Genomic DNA, 14,731 nt, shown 5'->3' with positions numbered 1-14,731 from the left:
GCGGCCGCGGAATCCTCAGCCGGCCGGGTGCCCCGCCCTCGGGCTGGAGGTGGGGGGGCGGGGCTCCCGGCCGGGGGCGACCCTGCAGCAGCCCCAGCACGCAACAGCGCCGCCTACGGAGCAGGGGAGGAGCGGCGGGTGCGACCCCGCCCCCTGCTTTGAGCTGGGGGAGGGGGCGCGGGGGCGAGGCCCGAGCGCTCTCATTGGTCCGCAGCAGGGCTGTCCCGCCCACGGACTCGGCAGGATCCCTCCCCGAAGCGCGTCAGCGGGTTATTGTTACAACCCGGGGTTTCCCGGGGCAACGGGGATGGGGCGGGGCTCAGAGCACTTGGCTCCGCCTTCTATTCCTGGGAGGAATGCCCCGCCCCTGTTTCTAGACACCCCCCCTCACCCCCACCCCCACCCCACCCCACCCCCGCCCCGGTGTTTCCAAGTCTTCATTCCAGAAACCTGGTGGGGTGGATGATGGAGCTCTCCTCTTCTTTGTGCTGTGGGCTGGAGAAAGGGAGAGGGTCAAGAATACCTGTGTTCTGGGTCAGGCTTGGCCACAATTTTGGCTTCTCCATCTGCAAGTTGTTTTTCGTGGGCTTTCAGGGTGCCTGAAGTTTAACGTGTAGTAGAATCAACCTGGCGAGCTTGTTAAAACATATTGCTGTGCCCCAGTCTGGTAAGTCTGGGTTGGGGCTTGAGACTCTGCATTTCTGAGAAGTTCCCAGGTGATGCACCCTGGACCACACTTTGCAAACCACTGCTTTAGAGTCTGTGGGAGGCTCTTGCAGGGGCTGTTGGAGCAAACACTTGCCCCAAATTTCATCCTGTTTGGGGAGAAGTTGCTCGTTCATTTAACAGATATTTATTGAGCACCTTTGATGCACCAGGCACTGTTGGGGCTACTAAGGCAAGAGCAGCAGCAGAGACAGACGAGGTCCCTCCCTCATAGGCTAGTGGAGAAGTCAGATGTAAGTCAGATCATCATACAGCCTCAGAAGGAAGAGGCCGGCTGAGCAGTTGGGCAGCCCATTACCTCATCCCACAGGGCCCTAGGCTAGGTTTCCAGCCAACATTCCACCTGCCAGCCTTTGCTTGGTGCATCCCCTCTGCCTAAAACACCCTTTACCCTCCTCAAGGTCCTCATCGAAGATTTTCCCATTCCTCAAAACTCAGCTCAACTCATCCCTGACACCCAACTCCCAGCACTTGTCCTTGTCCCTTGCTTGCCCAGACCACTGCCACTCTGCCAGTAATATCTATGTCCCTTTAGCCCAATATTTCTCTTTTGCCAGTCAGGAAACTGAGGCCCAGAGTGGGCAGGTGTCTTGCCCAGATGCAATGGCCAGGACTAGAATCTAAGCTCACCAGCCAGTACCACATTCCTGGAGAGACTGTAGACTGCAACTTGCAGAAAGTTCTCTGGGCAGTGGGAAGGCTGGACCCAGGCCACAGGAGACACCCCTCTCTCAAAAATTCCTTCCTTTCAGCTTAGGTCCCAAGGAGTAGGGCCAAGGGTGAGGGTGCGGGCAGGGCTGGAGGGGCCCCTCCTCACCGCCCCCCCCCCCAGGGTGGGAGCAGGTCCAGCTTGCAAATGCCTGGCGTGGCATCTGCCTGAGTCACATCCCGAAGGCAAGGGTGGGCATGGGAACCATTGGCTGTCCCCTTTCTGCTTACATATACACACACACCCTCCAGGTGGTTCTGTTTAGAGTCAGAAGGGCCCTGAAATCACTGCTGGACCCCCTCCCACAGTTTTCATATGCCCTCCCTGCCTGGGGAGCCCATGCTGAGGGCTGCCCCCTCAGGTACCCTGGAAGCCAGGCAGGCCTCCTGCTAGTCTTCAGCCCTGGCTTAGCCTGCTCTGTGAGACGGGGCCTGCTGGGGGCCATACCAGAGCTGGGAGGATCCTTAGCTGGGGGCCCTGGCACAGGCTGCCACTGTGGGGCTGGGAAGCCAGGTTGGCAGAGACGCCCTGGAGGCTGACTCAGGCTCTGCTCTGGCCCCTGCCCCTCCCAGTGTCCACAGCTGCTGCCTGGAATCTCCTCTGGGACCCACACTGGCACACTCAGCCCCCGCTCCCCTCCCCGCCACACACACACACTCACACCTACCATGCACATCAATGCTCATTTTTCTCTACTCACAACTTGGTTCCTGCTCACATGTTCATTGTGAGGCTGTATAACATACTGATTAAGAGTATGGACAAGTTCCTTAATTGCCCAAAGCCACTATTTCCTAATCTATAAACGAGCATCATCATAGCACGAACTTCGGAGGCTGTTTGAAGAATTCCATAAAATCGTGAATGTCAGCACCAGGCTCGGAGTAAGTGCTCAATAATCCTAGCTGTTTTTATTTCTGTTGGTGTTGCCCCTACATATCTTCCCTCCCTATTTGTCCCAGGTCACACTGTCCCACCTGCTCTCACCATGCACGCACTGGTGTCCACTCACACACTCGGGCTCACTCACATGCACACTTGCCTATGTCCCTTACACGTGGGTCTCAATTCCGCAGACCCTCAAGTTCCTGTGGTTCCAACCCCAGGGCCCTCCCACTCCCCTTCCCTCCTCCACACTGGCTCTCAAGCTCCCAGTTACCCTCCCTACCACTCCCACATTCATTCCTGCTCACGGACAAGCCCCCACTTGCTCACCCTCGCTTTCCTCCCCCTTCCACACACAGGCACGTTTGCTTCTGCTCACACCTTCCCTTGTACTTAAACTCACTCGCATTCCAATGCACACACACTCGCTCACTCACACACAGACACGTGCTTTACGCGGTCAACTTACACTTGGGTCACAAAACCTGTGCACATACACCCGAACGATCCCAGGGCACGCCTCGGTACCTCAGTTGTCCACCCCTCCCAGTGACAAGTAGGCACTACCCCCCCCTCCCGAGGCACACTGCCCTCGGCAGATCCCCTCCTGGGCCACGCAGTGACCCCCCAGCCCCGCAGGACTGTATCCTCCCGGCTGCTTCCCCTCCTCCAGTCTCAGCTCCCCAGCCCCTCCCAGCTCTCAGAATAGCCCCTGCCGCTGTCGCCACCGCCACCTCCACTGCTGCCACTGCTGAGCTGTCAGGGCCCGCCAGAGCCCGCTTCCCCAGCACGGTGCCAGCTGTCTCGGCTCACTCGGGGCAAGTGAGGACAGAGGACAGGCTTCTCTGAGGTCTGATGGGCGTAGCTGCTCTGCACCCCCGAGAACCCCCTTCCAGAACCCACCTGGAAGACAGTCAGCTTTCGGGGGAGCCCACTGCCACTTGCCCAGCATTTTCCCAGTCCCCAAAGGACTTTGCCTGTGTCCCTTTTGGTCCTCAAAAGCCCAGAGAGGGCTGCCTCCCCTTCATGGCCGAGATAAGCCGAGGTCTGGGGGGAGGGGTTTGGTCAAGGCAGAGCAGTGAGCTGGGAGCAGAGCCAGACCAGGGCCAGCCATTCCTAGCCCCTCCCGGGGGACTCGAGCGGACCCTCCCCTAAACTGCACAGAGAGCAAGAGCCACCCCCCTGCCCCCACCTGCCGGTACTGAGAGCAGAGCCTGGTTGACATTTGATGCTACAGTTGTCAGGAACAGAGAACAGCACAGGGGTGATGTCTGGGACGCCTCTGGAGGGGGAGGGGCTGGTGCCCAGCGGAGGCCTCCAGGGGTAGAAGCGGGAGCGTCTGCAGAAGCCAGAGGGGACATCAGGACAGCTGGGAGAGCCTCCAAGACAGGCTCAGGCCTGGCCCAGGGACAGTGTCAGGGAGTGGGCGGGGCTGAGCTGAGGCTGAGCGGCTGAGGGGGACAGTGCAGCCTGGGAGGGCACTGAGGCAAGGCCCGAGGCGCCGTCAGCTGCCTTCACAGTCCAGGCCTGGGCCAGGGAGTCCTGCGGGCTCGGGGAGGTGGTTTAGACCCGTGACTGCTCAGTGCCCAAAAGCATGGGGCCCAGGTCGAGAGGGCCTTGTGTCCTCCTGGGCCAGGGGTCTGTACCGCCACCGACAGTGGCAGAGAAGTAGTGCTGAAGTGAGCTACTCTTATAGGCCAAGCCTGTCCCACCCACCATCCCACTTAACGCTATATCCTTATCCCCCTAAGTTTTATTGAGCACTTGCTAAGTGCCAGCCCCTGCAGAGTACCTGCCAGGCATGATAATCCTTGGGAGCAAGAACTCTGCCCATCTTGTTCACTGCTGTGTCCCCAGGAGCCAAAGCAGGGGCTGGCACAGAGACTTTCAATAAACATTTGTTGAATGGCAGGATAAACTCATTGTATTCTCACAACCACCCAAGAGGCAGACACTATTATTCCCATTTTCTAGATGAAGAAAGTGAGGCTCAGAATAGGGAAGTGAGTAGCCTGCTTCCCTGAGACTCAAACTGGAGTCTGGGTTTGCTCCTTGCACAGCACTAGAGGTAGGGGAAAATGAGCTTCGGGGCAAATCACTTCCCTTCTCTGAGCCTCACTTTGCTCATCTGTGAAATGGGAATGGCTATACTTACCTGTAGGGGATGATTAAGACCACCTGTGTAAGGTGCACAGCACGGAGCCGGCAAAGAGCAAATGCCAGACAAATGTATGCCCCCCTCATCCTACTCCATGTTGGGCTTGCCTGATATTCTAAATTTCCACACAACTGCACCTGGTATCCATGATGCCTATAAGTCACCCCTCTTTCTGTACAACAGGAAGGAGGCGCATTAGTTTGCTGGGGCTGCTGTACCAAAGTACCGAAGCGGCTTAAAGGAACAGGAATTTATTGTCTCACAGTTCTGGAGACTAACAGCCTGAAATCAAGGTGTTGGCAGTGCCACGCTCTCTCTGAAGCCTCTAGGGGTGAATCCGTCCTCCCCTCTTCTAGCTTCTGGTGGTTGCTGGCAATCCTGGCGTTCCTCATCTGATAGACACATCACTCCTCAGCCTCCGTCTTCACACGGCGTTCTTTTCTGTCTCTTCTCCATGTCTTCACGTGGCATTGTCCTCTCTGTGTCTGTCTCCTGCTTATGATGACACCAGCCACACTGGATTTAGGGCCCACCCTACTCCACTGTAACCTAATCTTAACTAATTACATCAGCAAAGACTTTATTTCCAAAGAAGATTCAATGCTGAGGTTCCAGGAAGGGCGTGGATTGTGGGTGCGGGGAGACACTATTCAAACCCAGTGCAAGAGGTGTAATGGAAAAGGTGTAGGATTTGGAGACCATCAGGACCAGGTTCGAATTTCACCTCCTTCACTAGGAGGCTGTTTGACTGTAGACTTCTCTGAGTCTTGTTTCTTACCCCTGTAGAGCGAGGACAACAACTCTGACCTCCCAGGGACGTTGAAGGGAAAAGATGAAATGAGCACTTGACAGCCATGCCCAGCAGAAGAAGACCCGCATCTCACTGTGGCCTCACTGCCCTGGCCCGCCCCGTCCTGCCCATGTGACCTCTCCTCGGGATCGTCCTGACCTAGCCTGTCATTTTCCTGATCCAGTGATCCTATCAGAACACTGAGCTGCAGTGTTCTGCTCGTGGCCCTGCTAAGTCACTTCTCTGTTCCTCAGAGCCTCTGTTTTCTGATCAAACAGGTGAGAGGCCTGGAGCAGGTGATCTCAAAGGTTCCATCTGAAGCTGATGCTCGCAGAGCCCTGATACCTCCTCACAAAATGTTAAAGTAGTCTGGAATTCTATAGAGCCGTGCCTGTTCAGAGAAGGAGTCCTAGGGAAAGGAGTGAGGTTTCTAGGAGAAGGTTGCCTCTTCCACCCGCCCTCGTCTTGCCAGGTCCCCTGCAGCCCACCAGACCATGGAGGCAGCAGACTCCCCCAAGCCAGTGAGACTCTACCTGTGAGGAGCCCCCAGAGGGCAGCCCACGGCCCGCTGGGTTTGCTGCTTCTCCCCTCGGCCGCAGCCACAGCCCCATTGCTGGATGACAGGTAGCTGTGGAGAGAGGCAAGTGCCAGCCCCATCAAGGACTCCCTGTGCGACCCTGGACTGGTCCCTTACCTCAGTTTCCCCATCTGCAAATTGGGGATCGCAACACCTACCTCCAGAGTGGGCAGGAGAATGAAAGGAGATGATGTAGAGAAAGAGCTACGTAACCTCTGGGGTGTTATAAGGATGTCTCTCTCTGGCCTTCAGCGTGGCCTTGCCCTCTGTCTCCTGGGCCCATGCAAACATCACCACCTCCCCAGCCTGACTCTCGGCCTGAGGACCCACAGCTTGAGACGTGCTGGGAAGAGAGGCTGTGGAATCCCAGTGAATTAGGATAATCAGAGCAACCGGCCCCCCTGAGATGCCGGCTGATAGGAGAAGGGAGGAGGCCAACAGTGACAGAAGGCCTCCTGTGTGCCAGGCACCGGGCCATGTGCTCTCGCTCATTTCATCCTGACAGCCACACTCTGGAGCCATCGGCACTATTCCCATTTTGCAGATGGGGAAACTGAGAGCATCTGCTAAGGAAACTGAGGCAGCAGCTGCTGGGGAAACCTCAGAGGGTGGTTGTGAAAATGATATAATAATAATATTGAATAAATATCATCATCGGGGACTTCTCTGGTGGTGCAGTGGTTAAGAATCCTCCTGCCAATACAGGGGACACGGGTTCGAGCCCTGGTCTGGGAAGATCCCACATGCCGCGGAGCAGCTAACCCCCGAGCCACAACTACTGAGCCCGCATGCCATAACGACTGAAGCCCCTGTGCCTAGAGCCTGCAACAAAGAGAAGCCACCGCAATGAGCGCCCACGCACTGCAACGAAGAGTAGGCCCTGCTCGCCGCAACTAGAGAGAAAGCCCTCGCGCAGCAACGAAGGCCCAACACAGCCAAAAATAAATAAATAAATAAATAAAGTAAATGTATAAAAATAAATAAGTAAATAAATATCATAATCATCATCATCATTATCAAGTGCTTACTTATCTTATTTATCAAGTGTAGCCTCTATGCTAACTGATTCCATGGTTCTCCCTTGAGCCTTAATTAACCCTGAGAGGTTGGTATTATTTTAGAAGGGGCAGCAGAGGCTCAGAGAAGTAAAATAACTTCTCCCAGGTCACAGAGCCAAGAGCTAAGACAGAGTTTTCCAACCCCAAACCTGATGTTTTCACCACTGCAACTGCTTTCTCTCATCTTGTTGCTGTCTACACAGGTGAGTAATGCCCCGTAGTGGTGGCACAGACTGCCCAAGCCAAGTGCAGCTGACAGGGTAGCAGGGATGGGATATGCCATCGTTTCCATCCATGTTTTGTGAAACATGCTCAGCCCACACCCTTAATTTCTACTTTTTAATCATTGCAATTTGATACTTAGACTAAGTGAGGAGAAGCCAAAAATGTAGTCCATGCAAATGATACCACTTTCCTAAGCTCTCATCACCCAGGAGCCCAGATGATGGACCCCTCGGGTAGCCCGGCCCTGCCCTGCCCAGCACCCTGGGACCTGGGTCCAGCCCCAGCCTTCCTTGCAGCTGCTTCTCTGCTGCTCCTCTGGGTGCTCTGCATGGCCCAAGCATGGCCTACACTACAATGACTGCAACTCTAGCTGCAGGCCCAGGCCAGCTGAATGTATCCACGTTCTGCAGCTGCCTTTCGGAGACTTCCTCACCCAGTAGAGGGACCTAATGCCATATACACTCACCCCAGGCCTGGCTGCCTTCTGTGTGCTTGTCTTTAGCCTTCATTTTATCTCCTGGACTCCCCTTCATGGCTCAGCATCAACCCAGAAAAGCCCCTGGTCCTATTCCCCGAGAGACTGAAAATCTCTTTGCAATAAAAGGGTCTCCTTTACACACTTGTGTAAAAGTGCATGGGGGGAGGGGAAGAGTTGGGCTGCAGCCAAGCTGCCCAGTGAACACCCTGGGCCATCAGGGCAATAAATGCTTCAGAATCACTAAAAAAAAAAAAAAAAAAAAAAAAAAAAAGCACAGGAATTGAGCCCGACAGGCCCAGGTTAGCTTCCTGGCTCTAACTCGGTGACCTCGGGCACTTCTTCTCCCTGAGCCTCAGTTCCTTATCCTTAGGCAGCTTTGGCAATACCTACTTCACAGGGCTATTGTGAGGATGATGACAATAATGACCAAGGTAATAACAAGAATACTTATCAAGGGCCTAACAAGTGCTGGCTCTATGCTAAGTGATTCCATGGTTCTCACTGATCCTTTATCAGCTGGAGAGATTGCTATTATTTTATTGTCATCCCCATTTCACAGATGAAGACGTAGTTAACAGAAGTTTCTGGCATATATTAGGCACTTGACAAGTATTAGTTCTGCCTTACAGCTTTTGTTTTTTTCAACAGTCAAAATTCATAAACTAAATCAGCTACGTTCAAGCCATGCTGGGGTACACAGCCGTTGTTCCCACCTAGGACATCTGTATGTGTCCAGCTTGCTCTGTGACTCCAGCTTGGAAAACTGCATGCCTGGACAGTTCCTTGTTCTGAGATATCTCATCCTCAGACCCTCCCAGCTGAACCTGTGAAGAGGCTGCGTTAGGATCAGGAGACGTGGCCCCAGGGCCAGCCCTGCTGATGTTTCTCTACACTCTTTTGTGCCTCAGTTGCTTTGTTTATGTCTCAGGGGAGGGTGGTTGGAAAGGAGTGGTAGATAGCAGGTGCTCCGAAACTGTTGGTCCACAGCCTCTCCATCCAATTTAGTCATGTGAATCAGTCAGAGTTAAAGATCAATCCAAAATACTGACCAGCCCAATACACAAGGGAGCCATAAACACAGGGAACCAACCAAGGGTCAAGTGTGGAGAGAAGGGGGCATGGGTTCTACTTGTGGGGTTGGACGTGCCCTTTGTTCCCACAGTGCAGCAGGTGCAACCCACTTTGCCTGCTGGGAAGCATAATTACCCCTTGTATTCTGTTGGAGTAACTATCCTCAGTTTAGGTTTATGGTTCATCTCTTCTCCCATTTTAAAACAAAACCCTTACTCCTTTCCCTCGGATGATTGTGCTATTGTTATCGTATATGCCATTTTATATAAACTGGAGTCTCCCCCAAGTCCCTTTTTTGGAAGTGGACGTGGAATGAAGGATGGATGAGGGCGAGAAGCACAGGTGCAGGAAGTAAGTCACATGTAGGGTAAAGACGGAACCAAGGCATCATCCACTCCCGCCTGACGAACTCCCAGCATCCTTCCAAACTCCCAGCCTTCTTCCTCTGAGAAGATTCCCAGACCCCTGTGGACATACCAGTCCTTCCTCCTCTGTTCCTGGTGCCTGTTTCTTGTTCTGCTCATGCTGGGCTGTACTTACCTGTTCCCACATCTGTTTATTGGTCTGTGAGGTCCTCTAGCACTGAGTCTTATCCTACTCATGTCTCAGATCCTGCACAGGACCTGAATGGGGGGAGGGAGGGGGTGGGGAAAGGGAATAAGAGAGGCTTCACAAAGGTGAAACATTTGAGATGGGTCTCCTGATAATTCCCTGAGCACTTATTAGATGCCAAGTGAGCTTTCCAAGAATAAGAATGACATATCCAGAAAAACATGTACCTAAAGGGCCTCCTACAGAGACAGGCACATGATAGGCACTCAAGAAGTGACAGTAGGGAAACACTGGAGGCCACCTGGAGGAGATTACGTTATGCCACAACCACGCAGAGGAAGACTATGTAGCTCTTAAATAGAATAACTAGCACCTCCAGGTGCTAACACAGAAAGGTGGCCATAATGTGACATTAAGTGGAAAAAGTAGTAGTGCCTACAGCATGTCAGGCACTGTGTGTAATATGATTGTTTCTATCAATTCTATACATGTACATTATATTTGCATGTATGGATGCACATATATAAAAAGTGCTATATATATATAAAAAGGATTCTCCCAAATTGTTAAGGTTAGTTGGTTCCAATCAAGAGCCAATATTGGGGGTTGGGGAGAGCCTTCCGTTTTACTTTATAGAGTCTTGCATTATTGAATAGTTTTATAACAAATTAAGAACAATGAAGGAAAAAAGAAGTAAATGCTATAATGAGTGCCCCAGGAAGAGTCCAGCTGACAACCCCAGTGACTTGGCAAAGGGGTCCAGCAGCCTGGTCTCTTTGCCTCCATCACCTCCATCACCTCTGCTGAGTGCAGAGGGTAGGTAGACACTGAGTCTGATGGGGAGGCACATAGGAAAGGTTCCAGGAAACCAGGGAAACCAGAGTTAGGTAAACTGCCCTCCACTGAGGAGGGATGTGACTGGTGACCCCTCTGGAGACACAGGGGTCAGGTCAGCTCCATGAGTATCAGCCCCAAGCTTAGGAGACTGATCCTGTGCTGGAGCTGAGCCCTGCTCTCTATGTGGGCCTTAAGACAGAGTCATGAGGACAAGACCCCATGCTCTCAGATCAGGCGGGAGCCTTAGAAATCATTAAGCCCTTTGCCCCCTCGTCCCATTATCAGGATGGGAACTTAGTCCCTGAGATGGTATAAGACATCTGTGTAGGGGCAGAGCTGGCCAGGATGCAGGCATCATGATTCTAAATGGGAGATTTTCCAGGTTCCCTCAGAGCCTCCCAGGTGGGAGGGGGCATGGTGAGTAGAAAGAGTATGGATCTTGGAGACAGACAGACCTGGTTCTGGACCTTGATGCCCACCCTTGAGACCCTAGATCCTCAGCCGCCTCCTTAGGAAAATGGAGACAACACTGCCTATCTGAGGGTAAGTGAGAACTGAAGACAAGTTTAGTAGGACTTAATATGTGGTGTTAGGGGTGAGTGGTGTCTTTAAGAAGAGATGGGAATTTGTGGATAAGGACAAGGGTAGCTGGAGATTTGGACTCTGGTCTTTAGGGTTCACGGCCTGATATAACTTAGAGAGTAAAATCTACACCCAGTCCAGGCAAGAAAAGGTGGAAGAGGGTAGCAGTTAAGAACTCGGGTCTGGAGTAAGTCCCTGATGCAAATTCTAGTTCACTGCTAATCATGTGCCATCTCTAGGCCTCACATTCTTCGTCATAAAAATGGGGATAATAGTAGTTCCTACCTTTCAGGCTTACCATGAAAATTAAATGAAGTAATGCATGTATTAGTAAATTACCTAGTACAGTGCCTGGCACTGTTTGGGGTTATAAGGCAGAGGCACTCAAGCCCTTTCTACCTGAGAGAAAAGGATCCAGAGTTCCTAATAGACATCAGGTTATGGCTGGAAGAAGAGACCATCAGAAACAGGAGGTGTGTGGCTTTGGCAGCTACAAGGTGGAGTGGTGCAGAGGACAAAGGCCTAAGAGTCAGACAGATTCGAGATGAATACTAGCATCACCATCTTAGCTGTGTAACTTCTAACAAGTCACTGCACTTCTCCAAGCTTCAGTTTCCTTATCCCCCAAAATGGATTGCTGTGCCTGTGACTGCTTGACCAGAACATATGAGAGTAAAACTCCAGATTACTTTGCCCAAGGCTCCCTCCCTCCATCTGCTTCTTCCCCAGCTCCTCTCTCCCAACCACCATCTCACAGTCTCCAGAACAGAGCACTGGGCTTGAAGTCTCAAAGACTTACTTTCCAGACCCAGAACATCAGCTGTTACCTGTGGGACTTTGAGCAAATCACTGTGCTTGGCAGAACCTCAGTTTCCATGTCTGGGATGGGGAGATTCCTCCGTCCTCCGTCCAGGTTACTGTGAGTAACAACTGAGGCAATAAATGTGAACATATGTGAACGTGCCTCACCCAGTACTTTGAATAAACGTTCACTGTTCACTATGACTGAATCTTTACAGTATTTTTTTTTTTGGCCACTTACATTTTACAAGTCATTTTAAGAACAACTTAATCTTACTCTCCATAGCCAAATGATCACCTTGAAACTGAACATGGAAAGAACATGTATGTTGAGTCCAGGGCTTGGCTTAGATCTTGGCTCTAGCTCGTAGCCTTGGGCAAGGCCCTTCATCTCCCTGAGTCCTAGTTCTCTTAGCTATAAAGAGGCACTGACTTTTTTTTTTTTTTTTTTGCGGTACGTGGGCCTCTCACTGTTGTGGCCTCTCCCGTTGTGGAGCACAGGCTCCAGACGCGCAGGCTCAGCGGCCATGGCTCACGGGCCCAGCCGCTCCGCGGCATGTGGGATCCTCCCGGACCAGGGCACGAACCTGTGTCCCCTGCATCGGCAGGCAGACTCTCAACCACTGCACCACCAGGGAAGCCCGAGGCACTGAGTTTATCTGAAGGAAACCAAAACACTATTTCAAAAAGATATCTGCACCCCCATGTTCATTGCATTATTATTTACAATAGCCAAGACATGGAAGCAAGCTTAGTGTCCATAGATTGAAGAATGGATAAAGAAAATGAGATGTGCGTGCATGCGAGCACACACAGACACACACAGGATTATTATTCAGCCATAAAAGGAGGAAATCCTGCCATTTGTGACAACATGGATGGAACTTGTGGGTATTATGCTAAGTGAAATAAGTCAGACAGAGAAAAACAAATACTGTATGAACTCCCTTATACGTAGAATCTAAGAAAAAACTAACTCATAGATATGGAGAAGAGATTGGTGGTTGCCAGAGGTGGGGAGTGGGGCGTGGGCAAAATGGATAAAGGTGGTCACAAGTTACAAACTTCCAGTTATAAGACATGTAAGGTACAGCATGATGACTATAGCTAACAATACTCTTGTCTATTTGAAAGTTGCAAAGAGAGTAGACCTTAAAAGCTCTCATCACAAGAAAAAAATAGTTATAACTAGTGTGGTGTGGGTGGTAACTAAACTTACTGCAGGAATCACTTTGTGATGTACCCATATATCAAATCATTATGTTGTACACCTACAACTAATACAATATTATATGTCAATTATATACTATTTTTTTAAAAAAAGAGGCAATAATAATACCTACTTCACAGGGTTGTTGTGAGGCTGATAATGACAATAATAATAATAACAACAACAACAGATGTAAGGGAGGGCTGGGACCTGGCCTCACAATCACCCACCAGCTAGGGTAGGCCAGCTCTGGAGCGGTAGACCAGATACCCAGGCAGATGGAGGTGTTTCCATTGAGCAGACCATCACTTGCAAACACACCTAAAAACATTGCCATTGCCTGTGCTTCAGCTGTTACTCCAGGTGAGAGGGGGAGGAGGCTTGGGGGCTGCAAGTATGAAATTGGGTTCCCAGGTAACTCTCTGCACAGCCTCTTGGCAGACAATAGCAGCCTCTTGAAGCAAGGTCTGGAGTTTGGCTGGGAGGGTCTGAGGATGAGATATCTCAGAACAAGGAAGCAGCCCAGGCATGCAGTTTGCCAAGCCAGAGTCACAGAGCAAGCTGGACACAAGCAGATGTCCCAGATGGGAGCAACGGCTGTGTACCCTGGCTTGGCTTGAACATAGCTGATTTAGTTTATGAATTTAGACTGTTGGAAAAAAAACAAAAGCCATAAGACAGAACTAGTACTTGTCAAGTGCCTACTATGTGCCAGAAATGTCAGTTACTACATCTTCACCTGCGAAATGAGATGACAGTAAAATAATAGCAACTTTTCTCAGTTGATTAAGGATCAGTGAGAGCCATAGAATTACTTAGCATGGAGTTTGTATTCCATAAGCTCTTGATAAATAGAAGCCCATATTATCATAAGGCATAGGGCAGCTGGGAGGTGGTTCACTGAGCCAGGGATCACAAGAAGGGGTGGAAACTTCAGAGGAAGTGATGGATTTGGTTTGGGGGCACTGAGTTGGAGGTGTCTGTGGGACAGCCAAGGAAGACATCTGGCGGGCATTGATGTAAAGCCTAAAGCTCTGGGATGAGGTGGGGACAGGAGATGCAAACTTGGGAGCCCTTGGCACCAAGATGGAGAAACCACGGGAGGGGGCTAAGACCCTGGGGTGATGTGAAGACAGAAAAGAGCCAAAGGGGGATACTGAAGGATGCCAGCATATTAGGGGGAGCAGAGCAAGGGCAGACTGTGAAGGACTCCAGGAACTGCTAAAGGAGTCTGGGAAGGAGCAGGCAGGGAGCTAAGAAATGGTGGACTCGTGAAAGCCAAGAGAAGAAAGTAGTTAAAGAAGAAGGAACTGGTAAATAGTGCGAATGTTGCAGACAGGTCAAGAAAGCAAAGCTTAAAAGAATGTGCTACGGTATATGTTTTCTCAGACCAGTGCAGGCCAAAAAGTGAGGCAGCTGCTGCTCCCAGGGAGGGCGAGGCCAACCTCTAAAGCTCACATAGGAAATCCTAGCAAACTTCCCTGGTGGTCAGTGGTTAAGATCCTGCGCTTCCAATGCAGGGGTGTGGGTTCGATCCCTAGTCCGGGAGCTAAGATCCCATAGTCCTTGGGGCCAAAAAAACCAAAACATAATACAGAAACAATATTGTAAAAAATTCAATAAGGACTTTTAAAATGGTCCACATCAAAAAAAAAACTTTAAAAATTATTTTAAAAAAAAGAAAAAAAAATCCTAGGCAGTCAAGGGGTCTCGAAGTGGAGCCCAAAGGCCTTCGAGAGGCAATGTAGAGGTGGGAGGTGCTGAATCCCTCTGCATGAGGCCTTGCCACGTCTCTAAACAGCTCTGAGCCTCCATTTCCTCAAATATAAAAAGGGGGTAATATGCAAACTTTATAACAGGGTTGTAAGAATTGGATGACATCCTTTTATAAGACACCTGGTGCATAGTGAGCACTCAACAAAAGCTGGTGCTTTCATTCCAAACCAAGAAAAGTTAAATTCAGGTCAAGTATCCTCTTTTGGGGAACACAGGGAATACTTTAGAAAGATTCACACTGTCACACCTGTCTTACTTCCAAAGACTTGGTGATGGGGTACCCCAGGCATGACCAC

The sequence above is a fragment of the Mesoplodon densirostris genome, chromosome 2 (genome assembly GCF_025265405.1).
Source record: "Mesoplodon densirostris isolate mMesDen1 chromosome 2, mMesDen1 primary haplotype, whole genome shotgun sequence".
NCBI classification, from domain to species: Eukaryota; Metazoa; Chordata; class Mammalia; order Artiodactyla; family Ziphiidae; genus Mesoplodon; species Mesoplodon densirostris.
This window is presented reverse-complemented; position numbering follows the sequence as displayed.